An 18,165-nucleotide genomic window follows, 5' to 3' on the forward strand; every position below is an offset into this window, starting at 1 on the left:
TCCAGAGACTGTTCCAAGTTAGACAGACTAATTACGAACTCAGAGGAACATGTATATTTATGAAAACAAAGATTAAAACAAATGCAAAACAAAAATGTATAACAGTTAAAGGAGCCTACCCATGGAACACCCCCGAAAAGGAAATGAAAATGTGCAGCACACCAAAAGGACTCAAAAAATCACAAAAAATAAGATGATTACCAAGTATAAAAACAGAGGCATAAACACAGCCCTTGTTTGGTATCCTTGAACCCCCCGCCAACATGCGCAAGTAAAGTCCTGTTCACAAATGTTTCCCTGTCTTGACCATGCACTCATGAACATACTACAGAAGTGCGTAGCATGAAGGCGTCCCACACCACCCCCCTTTCCCGTTATCTTAATGCAGTCATAGCCTATTTCTAAATGTAAAGGGTGATGTCCCTCATATATCATGGGGCCATAGTTCTATCTATACCGGGGCCGTTTTTTCCTGTTCTCCCCCTCGTCCCATCCCTACTGGAGAATTTGAACAATTATCAGGCTTGTAGGGGGAGGGAAACAGTGTACTCTCTCTAGGTTGTTTCAAGCAGACTAAACATGTTACCTTAGAAATGGTGGATATTGTGTAGTTTACCCAGTTGTACCAAACATTTTAATTTGATTTGATTTGCTCTCCATTTATCACGAATATTTCAACCACAAAAACACACAAATCTGCAACAACAAAAAACAACAAAAAGCAAACCCCCCCCCAAAAATAAATACAAATACAAATAAAATACAAATAAAATAAGATATAAATTGAAATAAAATATATCTTCCTCGACATGGAAGCAACAGTCGGCAATGGCCCTTGTTCGAGAAGAGACAGAAAGAAACAAAACCCATCTGGTCCTGCCCCTTCCCCACAAGACATACCATTATGCAATAGATTATCTATCAATATCAATAATAATATACCTATCCACTATAGTAAAAGACAACCAAAAGGACTTCAAAAATACCAATTCACGTCATTCTCAAGCTCCTCCAACCTATATCCCTCCAAACCTCTCAATAGTATTACTTGTTTTCATTGTTACATCAAGGCCATTCCAGATGGACACCCCACAAACTGAGATGCACCTGTCCCTGAGCGCTGCACGGACAACAGGCTGTTCTACATTCAATTTCCCTCCTAGACTACAACCCCCATCTCTGCTCATGAACATTATTATTATTATTATTATTATTATTATTATTATTATTTAAGTTGCCAGGGACCTTATTTTGTGTTACTTTAAACATGAATCGTGCAGCTCTGAATTTACACTTCTCCAAACTTCAGTTTGACTTTCTTTTATTTGTATATAATTGGTATGATCTCTATACCCAGCATGAAGTACAATCCTTATAGCTCTTTTTTGTTTTTTCAATGTGCATATCTTTTGTAGGTTGGTTTTATATGTATTTCCCCAAGCTTCAACACAATATGACTGATAGGGTACAATGAGTGTGCAATATAGAGTGTATAGTGATTTCTGATTTAAGATGTATTTCATTTTACCCAGAACTCCCAAGCTTCTCGCAATCTTTGAGCACAGATATTTTCACTTTGTTTCCAGCAGAGTTTGTGGTCTATTTAAGACACCCAAAAACTTGATTTCATATACTCTCTTGATTTGGACATTTTCAATTTCCAGATGGAGTTCTGTATTTATATTGCAATTTCCAAATTGCATGAATTTGGCTTTATTCAGATTTAATGATAGCTTGTTTGTCTCAACCCAGCATTTTAATTTGTACAATTCCTTCTTTGCCACCGTTAAAAGCTGCTGCAGATCATCCTACTTACATATTCTCATAATACTAATTAGTTTGTTTTTGTATTTCTTATATTTAACCCCTGCCTCCTTTGTTTTATGCTTTATAAATACCCAACTAGAGTATTCTATTTCTTGTATTCATTTTTAATGTCCTTGGACATCCACAGATTTTCAGAATATTTATTCTTATTGCTACATTGTTTTAGTGGGCAGTTTTGTCATATAGAACTTTAAATGTTTCTAGCAATAACCCATACGCTTTGTCCACATCTGATTCTTCATATATACTCTTCCAATTCCATTTTAATAACTCATTTCTAAAAGCAGATATGGATTCCTCAGTTCTTATTGTCTTGTATGTCATTTCCTCCCTCTTCTTTCTATAATGTCATTCATAAAATGAAAAGACAGGCAGGTGATCGCTAATATCATGGATTAATAGTCCACTTGTTGTGTTACTTTCCACATTATTTGAAGTCATGAAATGCTTCTCGGAACCCAACCCCCCCCCTGGGACCCCAGTAAACGTCACCATTGAGGTGCATGCTGAGCCGCCATGGATTAGAAAATTGTATATATGTGGTGGGTCTGCTTTGGTACAGTGTGACAGGAGAGGCCATTCTGCACCCGGTTTACCTTCGACTTTGACAGCGTGTGAGGTGGTCAATATACCTCCCACGGTCCTGTCCACCACGGCTCGTTCCACTTCCTTTTGTGGATTCTGATTCTTACCCAGTCGCCTGGGTCTACAATAGGAGTCTGTTTTGCGCCGTTGTCTGCTTTCTCCGCAGCATTCAGTTCCTGTGAAGAGAAAACTCGATTGAGATTAGTTAGAGTTTTGACATATATTCATTTTCATGGAGAGGAGGTCCAAGCCACCTCCCTCTGTCTCTGTATCATGTCGGCAAGCTTTCTTTTAATAGATGAGGGAAACTAAACCGTGGTATGAATTCCTTTAAGAGGCACTTTATTACAGATGCAGCATCCTCCCGTTTACACGGATATGCTTCAGGCCACCTTGAAAATCTATCAATCACCACCAACAAGTATCTTTTGCCTTGTACTCTATTGTCTAATCCCATGTCGGTGAAGTCAATACATATCTCTCGAAATGGGCAGGGAGGCACTGGATATGTGCCCATTGGGCATTTAAGTACTGTTTTTGGGTTGTGCTTATTGCACACATCACAGTCTGAGATGAAATTCTTAACCATCTCCAAACCATAAGGGGTCCTCCAATCTCTCATTATTAGTATTCTGCATGGGGCTTCCCCGGTGACTTTCCTGCCGCCGGGAAGTGTTACTGTTAATCCGTCTGGTCCACAAGTTACCTCCGCGTTCAATTTACATAGCAGGTCCCTCCCCATTAAGTTTACGGGGCATTGGGGAGCGAACAGGTAGTTGTGTGACAATTTCTGGTGGCCTATTTTTGTTTCTAGGGGGATTGTTTATTTCTGTGTCTGTGCCTGTCCGGAGTAGCCTACTGTCGTCATGGCCAGATTTTCCGACAGAGGAGGAACTCTACCCTTGTGGTTTCTCATGGTGGACGCTGCTGCTCCAGTATCTACCATGAACTGTTTTTTCTCTCCTCCCACCAGTATTTCAATCATTGGTTCTTCGTTCGGGTGGAAGTGGTAGGTTCCCCTTTCGCCTCCCGGGCATCCCTATAGGTGTTGACCATAAGGAGCCCCTCCTTGTGGTTGATTCATCATGGGGGCCATCATGGTTGGTGCCGGTTGGCCTGGCATCGGGCCCCCCCCACTGTTGCTGTGTGGGGGGTCGAAACTGCTGGGGCTGCCATTGCTGCTGCTGCGTTGGTCCCCATGACTGCTGTTGGCCCCCTTGGTTAGGGCATTCCTTCTTCCAGTGTCCTGTTCCTCCACATGTGTGGCAGGCACCTGCTCCTGGTGCTCTTGGTCCTCCACGGCCTCTCCTGCGGCCTCCTCGCCCACGTCCTCTCCCTCCGCCTCTCTGTTGATATTCGGGGAAGGATTGGTACTGAGCCGGGGGCTGTGGTGCTGCAGAGGCCTGCGGGACCTCTCCAAGCTGGACCAATATCTTGCCTTCTTTACATTCCTTCTTCCTTGCCGTAGCCACAGCGTCAGCTTCGGTCACCTGCATTTTCAACAACCTCTCACGCTGCACGGCCTGTTTCTCCTCGGTCTCGTCGGTTTTTCTTTCTTCTGAATTAATTAAGGTCTTATATTATATCTTATAGGGTCTCTGTGTGAATCAATCTTGTACACTACCATTTAATATTTTACCATTTAATATATGGCATTTACCGCGTTAGTTTAGAAAATATTATTATTATTATTTTTTTTTTTTACCAGTGGCCCGGCCGAAAGCTACCATCGAACGGCCCATAAATCGAAAGCTACCATCGAACGGCCCATAAATCGGGGACAGCGGCCCATTGGTACATTTTATATTCAGGCACTGGGCTGGCCCAATCAACAGAGAGAGAGGGGGGGTCAGGGGTCACGCACGCAGCACCAGACCTCCGTCTCAGTTTCGCGGTAGTTTTGGGCCGAGCCGGCGGCAAAATAAATTTAGTTAGCCTGGATAGTGGATACTGAGAGAGATGGAGCGCAAAAGCACACAAAAACGGAAGGGAGGCTGGGAAAAACTTAGGGAGAAAAACAAAAAGAAACTCGAGGCAGATGCTGCCAAATGTGTAAACATTAGGGACATGTTTGCTGCAGGGGCTGCTGCACCCTCAAGTTTACCACAGAAGCAACAGCAACAGGTTGAAGAGGATGCTAGCAGGGAGGAGCGGGAGCAGGGTACAGATACAGAGGATAGAGAGGATACAGAAGAAGCGGGGCCGAGTCAGCCTGTAACCGTTGACCCGGTAAGGAAAATATAGGTAGCTGTTAGGGGTGTAACGGATCTTCCCCCACGGTTCGGCACACATGTGTACCGCGGATCAATCGCAAAATGTAACCAAGTAATAATATTACTTAATATTAGTTAATATCCCTTGTAAATCACAATGTAGAGTTGCCATGAAAAGATAGACGCGACAGTTGCGTGCTTTGTTTTAATCTAAAGCGCAATGATAGGTTGATTATGAAAAAAAATAAATCCAGAAGAACAAGGCTGCGTTCGTAAATTCGCTCTGGAATCTGATCAGCATTCATGGAACGCCTCTTGTCCAATCAAATTACTTGGTCCCTTTATGACGTCGGACCCAGTGTGCTCTCCGGCGCTCTCAGAGCAAATTTACGAACGCAGCCCAAGTGTATCATGGCGAGTAGAGTAGTGCTCCTAATGTTGGCGACAGAGCTAACTCGAAATGCCTCCCTTGTAATTTAAATCCCATGTATGGGAGCACTTTGGCTTCTCTGTCAATTATAACAATGACGGACATAGTGTGGTCGATAAAAAAGTTACGGTGTTTAAGCGTTGTGCAACGAGAAAGTTGTACATGGCCACACATTTGCCGCGACATCACCCTGGTGTGTTGACGGGAGGCACGAAAAAGGCAGCTTGAAAACTTCTGATAATGTAGCCACATTTTTTATACCATGTTTAAAGTAAGGTTTCACTTTATTATTTAGTTAAAAGTGGCATAAAACATGTTTATTTGTCTGCTTTAAAGAGCCCAGTGATTCACTGCTGCAACCAGGTGCCTCCCCCCTCTCTCCTACTGCATCATTTAAGTTGAATGTGTGTTTCTGTTTAATATGTAGCCTAATGTTTGAGTGTAGAATATGTTATGTATGTATTATATATATATATATATATATATATATATATATATATATATATATATATATATATATATATATATATATATATATACACACAGGGGTGCACATAACTTTTTGGGGCCAGTGCTCAGAGGAGCACCTAGGGATGCTGTTTGGTGCTCCCCGAGCTCGCAAGTCACGACCCGTCCCACAGGATGGATAAAAAAGGGATACATGGATAACTTATATTAGCAAAACGACATTTATTCATAAATATAGATGAACGAACAAATGATTGTGTGCAAATCAAAAGAAACAAATGCAAAATCAAATGACTGCTTTAAGCATGAAAGTCTGTCAGACTCCTTTAAACACAATGAAATAAACTGACATCTCTTTAAGCACTAACTGAATGTATGTTCTTTAAACACACTGAAATAAACGGACATCTCTTTAAGCACTGCTCTGTTCTGTAAACACTGAAATCAACTTTTCAACAAAAAGTTACAGCCTAAGCATTTATTTATGCTATAAGCTTCATCATCATCATCACTGCTCTCTTGACTGCTGTTATCACTGTCCTCAAGTTCAACCATGGTAGAGGATTTTATAGGCTATCACTTTAAATAGCTCATTATTTTTGATTGTGCAACAAAGCCTTTTTTTTTCTTTTTCTAATAGAATTCCCAACCATATTCCCTGGGTCAGGGGTCGAGGTGCGATAATGAAGCTGTAAAACAAACGTCTGAACGTTTGAAAGCTTCAGAGAAAAGAAACGTGTCCCTTGGTGTTGTTTTTCCTTTTAGCAACGAGTCGTTCGGGACTGAATTTTCACGTGGCGTCGTGATAACCGTGCGATACGCAATACGCGGAATGGAAGTACGAGTTACGATACTTTCCGAATGTTTTCGTGAGGGGAGTCGCCGGTGGTCGTCGTCGGTCGACTGTTGTGATGGATTACTCGTCGGGCCTTCGGCTGAGGGGACGGCAAATAGTTACTTAGTGGGGCTTGCAGTGATGCAGCAGTCAGCAGTCAGCAGTTGGATTTTGAGGAAGTAAATTCCTCTCCCAGCGGTTCCAGCTGTTGGTGCGCAAGAGCGCCTTCATGCGGCTGATCTGCCGCGCAGCATGCATTTTGGCGACGCATGCGCACTGGCGCACCAGTTATGTGCACCCCTGAATATATACCAGTTTTGACATCTTGAATGTTGTTGGGCTTTACACAGTAAAAGTGGTGTTTTTACAGAATTCGAGGAAAAATCTTTTTATTTGTATTTTTATGTTTTGTGTTGATTCGATAAATGATCCGATCCGTTACTCAAAAACCGTGACACGATCCGTGAGTTAGGTGATCCATTACACCCCTAGTAGCTGTACAGCTGGGTTTCCGTTAACTGATAGTTACCGGTCTTTGTCCGGTAAAATATGTTGGTAAAGTCCGACATATTTAAACCTCTTCGGTCATAATGTCCCGTGAAAATAATTCCCTCTAAGCACAATTTGAATACAATTTGCTAAAATTAAATTGTCACGTATTCTGATTCCTTCTATATTAAAAAAGACATATATAGGCTATATATTTTATTAATGTGTAGGCTAGCGCTAGCCTATGTGATTTGTTTTGCCAGATGGGATTGACAATTTACAGCCAGTCTATAACCGCTAATCAATCATAATCTGTTGTCGCTTATTACTGTTAACTAATAAATGGCGCTGTAGAACTGTTGTATAATAGCATGTGAGATTTAAGCAATATCACACGAGAGGGAGTGCTGGGGGAGTGCTAGAATGAATCACAGCCGTGCTGATATTAAGTATAACAGCACTCCCTCTCGTGTGATATTGCTTAAATTAACTAACTGTTGGACTTGGAGGCATTATAGCATTATCTCTCCTTGACTCCGTATGTCCAGGCAAGTCAAGCTGCAGTTGGAGTGGAGGCTAGAGGCAGAGCAGTGGAGGATAGAAACAACGAGGAGGAACAGGGTGTAGATTACTTTGCCCATCCTGGCCCTTCATTGATGCAGGCTTTTTTAAACTACCATCCCAAACAAGAGGCTAAAAACCCTGTGGTGAGGAAGGTGTTCACCAGAGATGGAAGATTTAGATTCAGATTCAGATTCAGATTCAGTTTATTGCCACTATGCATTACACATATAGGAATTTGCTTCGTCACCACAGCAAGTGCGTTTATACTTTTTTTCACATGTCAAAAAACAGGACAACACAACAACAACAACACAGGACAGACAACAGTGCATTGGATAGTGCGGTATAAAGTGCAATGCAGAGTTTTTACAGTGAGTCCAGTTTAGTACTGGGCAGACTTGGGGGCGGGGGGGAGGGGGAAGCCAGAGTCATTTATCAGCCTGGCGGCTGAGGGGTAGAAGCTGAGCCTGTGGCGGGCCTTCAGTGCCTTAGGCAGCCGCAACCTTCTTCCAGAGGGAAGCAGGGTGAGGAGGCCGTGGCCGGGGTGGAAGGGGTCTGCCATGATCTTCCTTGCCCTCCTCAGAGCCCTGGTGTCATGCAGGGAGTTGAGGGAGGGCAAGGGACAGCCGATCACCCTCTCTGCTGAACGTAGCACCCGCTGCAACTTGGCCTTGTCCTTGGTCGTTGCAGCAGGGAACCAGGTGATGATGGAGTGGGTGAGGATGGACTCTATGATGGCCGTGTAGAACTGGACCATCATGGACCTCGGCAGCCTGAGTTTCCTCAGCTGCCGGAGGAAGAACATCCTCTTCTGGGCCTTCTTCTGTGCCTCCCACTTTAGGTCCCGGGAGATGGTCATGCCTAGAAAGCGGCATGACTCCACGGAGGCCACCGGGGAACCTCCCAGCGTGATGGGAGGGGGCAGGGCTGCTTTCCTTCGGAAGTCCACCACCATCTCCACTGTTTTCAGAGCATTTAGCTCCAGGTTGTTTAAACTGCACCAGCTCTGCAGCCCCTCGATCTCACCCCTGTAGGCAGATTCGTCCCCCCCGGAGATGAGGCCCACCAGGGTGGTGTCGTCTGCAAACTTCAGGAGCTTGACCGAGGGGTGGCGGGAGACACAGCTGTTGGTGTAAAGGGAGAATAGTGCTGGAGACAGGACGCAGCCCTGCGGGGAGCCCGTGCTGGTGGACCTGGAGCTGGAAATGCTCTTCCCCAGCTTCACCCGCTGAGACCTGTCAGTCAGGAAGTCCGTGATCCACCTGCAGGTGGAGACCGGCACCTGCAGCAGGGATAGCTGGTGCTCCAGGATGTGTGGGAGGATCGTGTTGAAGGCCGAGCTGAAGTCCACGAACAGGATCCTGGCGTAGTTGCCTGCAGTGTCTAGGTGTTCTAGTACGTAGTGCAGAGCCATGTTCACGGCGTCCTCCGTGGATCTATTGGCTCTGTACGCGAACTGCAGGGGGTCCAGCACAGGATCCGTGATGAGCTTCAGGTAGGCCAGGACAAGGCGCTCCAGGACCTTCATGACGAAATCTACCTTTGCACTCGATCAAATTTCAGGACCCTCCTTTCATGACTTTTCCTAGATATGTGCGTTCTACAACCCAGCATCTTTACATTTTCAAAATCGAGTTAGTATAAAGCGATTTTGCAGTATTTCTGTGTGTGTCTGTGTATTTGCCTTGGGATTCGGCTGCCATCTTTTTCTCCAAGGCTGCAATTCTCTTTTATATCAGCAGAGGTAGCAAGGGGGCACACACTGTGCTCAACCTTCAGGCTTCAGTGCTGAATTAGATACAGTGGATAAGACTGATATTTGTAACATAATGTGTTTATATATAGGCTATATATAGCAATAGTGATACATAAGATATGTATATGTACAGACAGTTATGAAAATGATAAACTGTACAGTATGACTTTTACAATCCCTTCAGATTTGTTGGAGCTGAGTTTTTTTTTCCACCCAAGTTCCATGCAATAGTGATAAGATATTATGATATGTGTAGCCTATGTACAGTTATGAATGATACACTGCACAGTATGTACCTATCAAGCTGTGTGGTATTACATAGGTACCACAGCAAAGTAGTTCATCAACAAATATTATATAACAAACGGATATTTATAATATTGTATATAATGTCTTTTTTGATGATTATGCCTGTACAGCGCTGTCAATTTTCAAATAATGCTATAGGCTATATATATATCTATCTACCCTCCCTCCACCCCCACCCAGAGAGCTTTGGACTGTCTGGATATGAACACTTGAACACTTGATCTCTGCACTTTATATTTATATTAATTATGACTCTTGCACTTTGATGTTGGTTTGCACTGTCTTGTCCTGTCTTGCACCTATCCTGCTGTAAACCGTGCTCCATTGTTCCAAACCAAATTCCTAACATGTTTACATGTCATGGCAATAAAAGTCTTCTGATTCTGATTCTGATTCTGATATGAATGTTCAGTTGTGATATGAAGTAGCCAACAATTCTCATGTCGACCATGATAATAATAGGCTACAACAAGGTTGTACATAGATATACGCAGATTCATATTTGGATAGTTGATTTTGGCACCATTGTATAGTAGCCAATTGCAGAGAGTATACATTATTTTGTTTGTTTACTGCACATTATAAATGAAATGAAAATAGCTGTTGTGAAAAGTGAAAATATAGTGTGTTCATGTTGCAGTGAAATCTATTTACATAGATATATCAGATGTGATATTTCTACTACAAACGAACACAGAGAGACAGATAATTCAAGTAACATTTTTATTTACTTGCAATGTTCACGTCAATTCTTCCAAGTAAAAAGTATGGTAATTAATATGAACACCAATATATATTTAAAAAAAAGTAGAAAGTGAATAGGAGGTCGCCGGAGCGCTCAGCGTGGGCGCTGTCAGGTAGACAGGGCAGGAGAGGCATCAGGCCTGGCCATGGGACAGTCAGCATCCCCAGCACACCGTTGCTGGCTTGGTGCATGTGCCACAGACAAATCGTCCACATGACTGGCAGATGTTAATTGCTTTGTTCCCTCGACATATGGTGCCTTGACACTTTTTTCTTTTCACCTGTGGGGACGGAGGTGTGCGAGGATTTTCGAGCTGCAGTCGCCTTCTCGCTGCTGGTGTAGAAGGAAGCCTTGTCATTACCAGTGGCTCACACAGCTCCCCTGCCAACTTAAAAAGGAATTTCTTCCTGCTTATCCTGACGCCCATGCACTGGCTGTACAGAATGCGTGCATTAATTGCAGCCATGTCCAAAATGTTGTAAAACACAGCTACAGGCCAACGGCGGGTCCCTCCTTTTACTGTGTATTTCCTCGTCATCTGGTCCAGAACATCAACACTGGCATGTCCACTCGCCAACTAAAGCACTTGATTATAAACATAATATAGGCTCAATACAATACAGCCAAAGGCGGAACAACACTGATGTTCTCATAATGTAATTATAGAAATAGCTAAATTAGACTGTAGACTGCTATGGAGGTATATTGAAAAATATGATGATAAATAGGATGGCAGATTGCAAACATATTCAATGGCATGTAATTAGTAGGCCATTGTTTATCACAGATGAATCCTGACAATTGAATGCCATTGAGATTGAGACGCGGTAGCCTAATAGTGATAATGACTATTTGAGTAGCCTACAGTTATCGTCTCATTAGGACGGCCAATGTAATGCGTTGTTTTTTTTATTTTGCATTCCTTGTTTCGTGGTAAACGAATCTCTTTCTGATCGTCCCGTTCACAAAAAACGAAGGTAATAAGTCACGTAATATGGCGAAATAAATGTTCGTTCAGACAATACAACATATATTGAAAAATATGAAAAATACATGTGGGATGGAGGTACTGGGATGATATGTGGCAGTTTCTCGCGCCTGTCCCGTTCTGTTGTTCAAAGAATATAATATAAAACGCATCACATGTTTGTCATTGTGTGAAAATGTTTCTGTAGCGAAGAACCGTGGCTATGGGACAACTCGTTTCTAAGTTACAAAGTTCTGAGTTACATACACTTGATGTTGATGGGGGAGGGTTGAATGACTCTCGATCGTTTCCAATCAATGAACAAAGAGATCAGGTTTCCGGCCAGATGTTGTACTCTGGTCTACCCCGATGAGGACAGTCATCATGGCGGAGCTGACCGTTCCATGGGAAGAGGGGATGGAGGCTGCCTTCGAGAAAAAGAAGGAAAAGTACACAGACTTGGCAGCTGCGTGCTCGCAAGCAGGGTGGAGGGCAGTCACCTATCCTGTGGAAGTTGGGTGCAGATGCTATACAGGAACATCTACACAGCGGCTCCTGAGGTCGCTGGGGATCACAGGATCCAAGCTGAGAAAGGCGCTCAAAGACCTGGCGGAGGAGGCTGAACAAGGGAACTTCTGGCTCTGGCTCAGAAGAAAGGACAAGGCGTGGGGGAAAGGAGGATCCTAGGGCCGGCTGCAGGGAGTGGCAGGGAGACGTCCCTGTCACTGCTCCACCACCTTGAGATGATCCGGGATTAAAGGAGCGAAACATCAGTGAAGGGTGGCTCCCGGCTGACGACCCTGCAGTCAGCCCACTGGCACCGTCGGAGGTGCGACAGGCAGCAATGCCCAGCAGGTATACCCACCTGTGCTTTCATCTACAATTTACAATTTTGAATTAATTTTCTGTCTCTCTCTCCCTCTCTCTCCATCAGGAGATGGCATTATTGTTATAGTTTGTTGAAGTGGCTGTTTTCCAGATATGCTGCTATCTCTACATTGTTCTACAGTAAGTAAAAGGGTACTAATAATGATGCAATTATTACTACTACTACTACTAAATGATCATGTCTTAGTCTCACCCTTGTCTCTGTCTCTGTTTCTCTCTCTCTCAAAGGTTGCCGTTGCCGTTTGTTTGAAACATTTCACTGGACTTCACAGTCTTTCTTTTTTATTTAGCACTATTACTAGTACTTAAATATTTGAATTTATTATATATTATTTAATATAATAAAACATTTGAAATGCTTTGTAGTGGTTTGGGGGAATACTACAGTTTGTCATATGACTGTACAGCACAGTATATAAGACGAGTATATAAGGCAAGTCTTTTTGTGCTGGTGGGTGTGGTCCAACCGATTGGGGTGGGCCTGTCTGGGCCAAAAATGCCAGGGCCTAATTTTTGTCCCAGTCCAGCCCTGAGCAGAACCAAACAAGTATGGAGTTTCATCAACATCTCAAACCTGACCACGGGACATCTAGACTCTGTTTCTACCAGGGGTTGAGTTTCACACACTCACCAAGAGGAGGGAGCCCTTCCACAGGTACCACCAGTACGGGCCCTGAAACAAGGACAGGCAAAGTTAGAGTAAAGGTTGGACCTCAACTACTAAACAAACGAAATAAACGCTGCTAACAGCTAGAAATAAACGCTGCTAACAGTGGTACATCGCTAGGAACGTCTAACTGCGTTTTTTATAACATCACAACTTGCTGAGAGAACATCAACATGCTAAAAACACATAAGTACACATAATTAGATGAACACACAGCCCTTGCTTTTGAACACGTCCCAAAACGAAGGTATGTTTACAAGTCACTTACCGGTAGCCTGCGGCAAACGAGAACAGTGAATCCAATCCACAGATTATAAGTATTTAGTGATCATTAAACTGTTTTTTATTATATCGACTGGGTACTTTAAAACGTCAAGTTGCCTGTTATGAAAAAAAAGAAAACCAGATATTGTTGACACCCCTTCGATTCTGCGACTGGTTTCTGGTCTCACCAGCGGGCGTCACTAGGCTACACTTTTGAAAAGGGTCCTATAATTGATTTGCCATTTGTAAGAGAAGATACATAGAATAAAAACCTGAAGGCAGTAACTCTTTTTTATTTTTATTTTTTTACAGTTGTTCACTGAGTACTGCAGAGTACTGTTTTTGTTGCTTGAATAAAGGCTGGCCGTCTTTAATAGCCAACTGTTGTTGGGGACTATACTGGGGAAGTATTTGTTATTATTCAGGAGTAAAGCAATAAATACAAATATCGGATTGATATCGGTATCGCAGATACCTGAAGCCCAGGTATCGGTATCGGTAGTGAAAAAATGGGATCGGGACATCCCTATCATGTACCATGACAAAATATATATGCAAGAGTGTGCAAGGAGGTATTGAATGTGTCATTGTCACTGATGTCATTGATTACTCCAATGTAACTCACCTCCTGTGCAGCTGAGTTTTACACTTTATTTTGTAGGCTAGGTTGTAGCAACCTCATAACAGGAGTGGGCAAATGTGAGTATCATGCCCCAGGTGGGTATTTTAATAGCCTGAACCTATCGATGTTACATTGAGTTTAGTGAATGGGATATGAATCACTAAATCCACCTTTTTCCACCTCAGAAACATCGCCAGATTACGTCCCTCCCTCACTGACTCCGTTGCCGAAACCCTCATTCACGCCTTCGTCACATCCCGTCTGGACTATTGTAATGGAGTCCTGTTCGGGGTTCCCAACAAAGCCCTGGACAGGCTCCAGTACGTGCAGAAGTCAGCTACCAGGGTCCTCACCCACACCAAGCCCTGGCAGCACATCACCCCCACCCTCATTCACCTCCTCATTCACCTCATTCAAGTCCCGCATCACATTCAAAATCATCCTCCTCACCTACAAATCCCTTCACGCCTGCACCCCCCAGTACCTAACTGACCTCCTCCCCCAGCATACCCCTTCCCGGAACCTGCGGTCCACAGACATGGGCCTGCTATCCACCCCCCACACCAACCTATGGACCTTTGGGGACAGAGCCTTCAGCGTGGCTGCACCTACTCTCTGGAACTCCCTCCCCACAGTGATCCGCAACGCCCCCACCCTGGACTCCTTCAAACTAGCCCTCAAAACTCATCTGTTCTCCAAGGCATTGGCCCCTAGTCATTGTTTTAGTTTTTGCTTTGTTTGTTTTCTGTTTTGTCTGTCCGTTTTCATCCCCTTGTACAGCGTCCTTGGGCTTTTGAAAGGCACTATATAAATTAAAGTTATTATTATTATTATTATTATTATTATTATTAATATTATTATTATTATTAGTATTATTATGAATGACAATCATTCAATACACTGTAATTAAGAATAATAATGAAATCATCCTCCCTAATCTTGAATGGCCACCAAGCGCCACAGCTGCTGGTGTCTCTGATGCAGTATGGCTGCCAACTCCACCACAAGCATCTGCTCCACACCTCCTGTCATGTGACCTACCACCTGCTACACAAGCCTCAAGACCGACAGTATAACATGGATCCAAAGACTGTTTAAAACATTTGGAAAAGTTATCATCTTGCACTACAGGATTTGCATACCAGATGGGCTGAATTCAGAGGCACAAAGGTTGGTTTTCCAATGTCGATTATGGGCTCTAATATGCATGTGCAGAAAAATTCCCAATGAGAGTTTTGAATAGTTTTGACAATAGTTACTGCACTATAGTTTATGCACTATATTGCATCTCTATTGCATTATTCTGAGTTCTGAGAGGTGTGTGTTGCTCTCCTCAGCACTATTTGCACAAGCACAAGCTAAGCCTTGTCCTAGACTGAAAAGTAATGGTATTTGTTGCACATAACGTTTTATGGATGTTACAATATCTTTAGGTGTGTAGTTGTATTGAGTTAATACCCATGTCTGATCTAAATGTCATGTGAATAGCTAAAATGGAAATATGTAGATTTTTGTTTTGTTTTAATGTGTTGAATACTTATTTACCCCACTGTATGACTGATCAAAGACTAAAATAAAGAAAAGCATCACTTAACTAATTCCTTTTGGTACTGTAAATAATTACAATGTCCTCTAGGTTCAGAAGGCCTATTTTAACTGTGCCAATGGCCTTTCCAAACAAACTCCTACATAGTATGTGTTGCTCAAAGACATGAAGTAGGAAAGCACCACGACACAAGCCACAAAATACTAAAAGGCTATGACTATTTCAGAGAAAAGATCAAAGCATTAATGCACTGTTGGCAACATTGGGTAAAAATTATAATTTTGGAATTTCCATGGTTTCCATCTGGAGCATGGGGCATCAAAGTGTCGAATTGAGCTAGAATTAATTTCAGCCAGTCTACCTTGCTTCTGCTGTCAGAGAACTACCTGGTGGTGGAGGTGGTGATTTTAGTACTGGTGATGATATTGATATTGGTATTACATGGTATTGTAATTCATCGACCATGGATGAGTGTCCCAAAGTGTCAAAGCTTTAGATTAGAGTAAATCTGGGGCAGATACATCTGATAAATAGCTAAACGTTCTTGTGGTCTGATTTGACAGTATCTGAAGGGCATAAGAGAGGGAAGAGAACCTTCCCTCAAATGGTACATTCACGCCTACCTCCTGGAAAGTTCTGTGGCTTCCATGCCTTTGAAACATGTCAACAGAAAATCTGCTTCGCTTGCAAACATACTGTACCCAATTATCCTTTGCTTCAAATGCCCCAACATCAGCCATGAGGATTGAGGAAAATTGAAAAGATGTAAGATAAAGAGAGCAAAGGAAGAATAAAGATTCAGTGGATGGTGGTGGATATTAACTGATATGGACTGTATCAGCTGTAATTGCTGCAGTATGGTATCAGGATCAGTCAGCTGTATTTATGACAATAGCTAGGCTATTTCTTTCATACAAGCCCCAGTAGAAGCAGGATGGGAGGGAATGAAAGCCGCTCCCTCATGCTTTGAGGCCCTGGATATAATGCAATAGTTCCAGCTTCATTCACACCTCATTTCACTCTCATTACAAAACTTGGAGCTGAGGGAACAGTGCCCGGGAACAGTGCCCTCTGGATGCAATACATGCCAGCTCACAAGATGAGCCAGAGCCAACTCAGGCAGCTACATCACCACCAAGACTCTGAGAGTGGGAAAACCAGGCATCCTATGGGATTCAGTTCTTAAGCATGGCAATGCGGAAGAGAGAGGTGTCAAGCTGGAGGGTGCGGAATGGGTTAAGTTTAATCTAAATGTTTGACTCATCATCTTTTTTTTTTAAATGCCGGTTGAGAGAGGACGCTGGCGTTGCTTGTTCGCCGCTTCTCAGCCCTCTAGAAATCTATATTAGGGTGGGCTGGAAGAAGTTAGAGTTGGGCAGGGTCCCTGGGACATTGAATATGTTACAATTTTTTTTTAAAAACATGATGTTATACGTTTTGGGTCGTCTGAGTATCATTAAAGGTTTATGAGAACAAACAACTGTCACAGATATGATGTGTTATTGCAGCAAGAGGCTGTACTCCTGATTTCCAGGTTGGTCTAAGATCTCATGCTACGAACGGAAGTTTGACTGGCGGTCAATGCACATTTCTGGTCTTTGCTACCATACAGACGTGATATTTAGTAGATGCTTTTATCCAGTGACTCTACGTCATAGTTTTCAACACACGCTCCCGTATCGCAGACATTCTACTACTGTTAATCAGTATTTAGCCTGTATGGTGTATATGAAGATGTTATAAATATGTTGTTACGATTTATCATGAAAATAATGTACAGCCAGCTAGATCCAAAACTAGGGCCGGTGGAGGAGGGCAAGTGTCACATTGGACTGACTACCAAAACAGAAAAAAATCTTAACGGCTGCAAAAGTGATGGATGTCAGAAATACATTACCTGGAGATTCAATAAGGTACTTTTATATGACAGGATATGGGTTAGGGACACCTGTAGCGAGATAGATAGATAGAGCCAAAAGTAAAAAGTCGCTGAGAGACGCAAGCAGGGTCTGGTCTGGTAATTGTATGACGCGCCAAAACAATCCGCTGAGATGAAAAGTACGTTTTAGAGCATGTATTGAATAGAACAATCAAACTTGGCGACGTACAAATATAATCCATATTCGATCAAAACCAGAAAACAACAAACAATGCGTATAATGCGGTCAACAAAAATACATCGCTCCCCTCTCTCTCCACTACCGCCATGCAAGGTGCGCAGGTGCTTAAATGACCTTGCAATATCACCCCCCATAACCATATGACTTCTCAATACGGTGATCAAGGCAATAAACAAACAATCAAAGTAAACTCACAATAAACCCATTAGCCTGTTATAGCTTCTAAATACCCCCTAAATCAGGGGTCGGCAATTAGGTTTCTTGCTGAGAAAGAGGAGGTTGGAGATGGGTCGGAAATGACTGTGGTTGTCTGGGTCCAGGCCCTGCTTCTTTAGGATGGGTGTGACAGCAGACATTTTCAGTGCAGTGGGGACAGAGTCAGTTAAGATAGATGAGTTGATGATATCGACATGAGGGGGCAGAGGACAGGCAGGCTAGCCTTGATAAGAGAAGTGGGCGTGGGGTCCAGGGAGCAGGTGGACAGGTGGCAGCCAGAGACCAGCTTCATAATAGAGTTCATTCATTCAGAGTTCTTCATTTCTCCAGGGACGAAGGCAGAGAGGGAATAGGGAGGTGGGGCTGGACTCAGAACAGTTGTATCAGCCGGAGGGATAGATGAAGGATGAGGGAGGGGGGGGCTTGAGGTGCTGATAGATGCCATCAATCTTACTTTCAAAGTAATTGATGAATCTGTTGTAGAGATCAGAGGACGTGGAGTGGAGGGAGTTGTCTGGGTTCTGGAGGAGTCTATTGAATGAATGAATGAATGAATGGTCTTTATTGTCATTGCTATAGTACAGGTACCAAACAACGACATTTAGGAGGGGTGGCTCCCCTGGTGTTAGGAAAGAAAAGAAAAAAGAAAAAAAA

This window comes from Nansenia antarctica (genome assembly GCF_963989245.1).
Source record: "Nansenia antarctica genome assembly, chromosome: 9".
Taxonomy (NCBI): Eukaryota; Metazoa; Chordata; class Actinopteri; order Argentiniformes; family Microstomatidae; genus Nansenia; species Nansenia antarctica.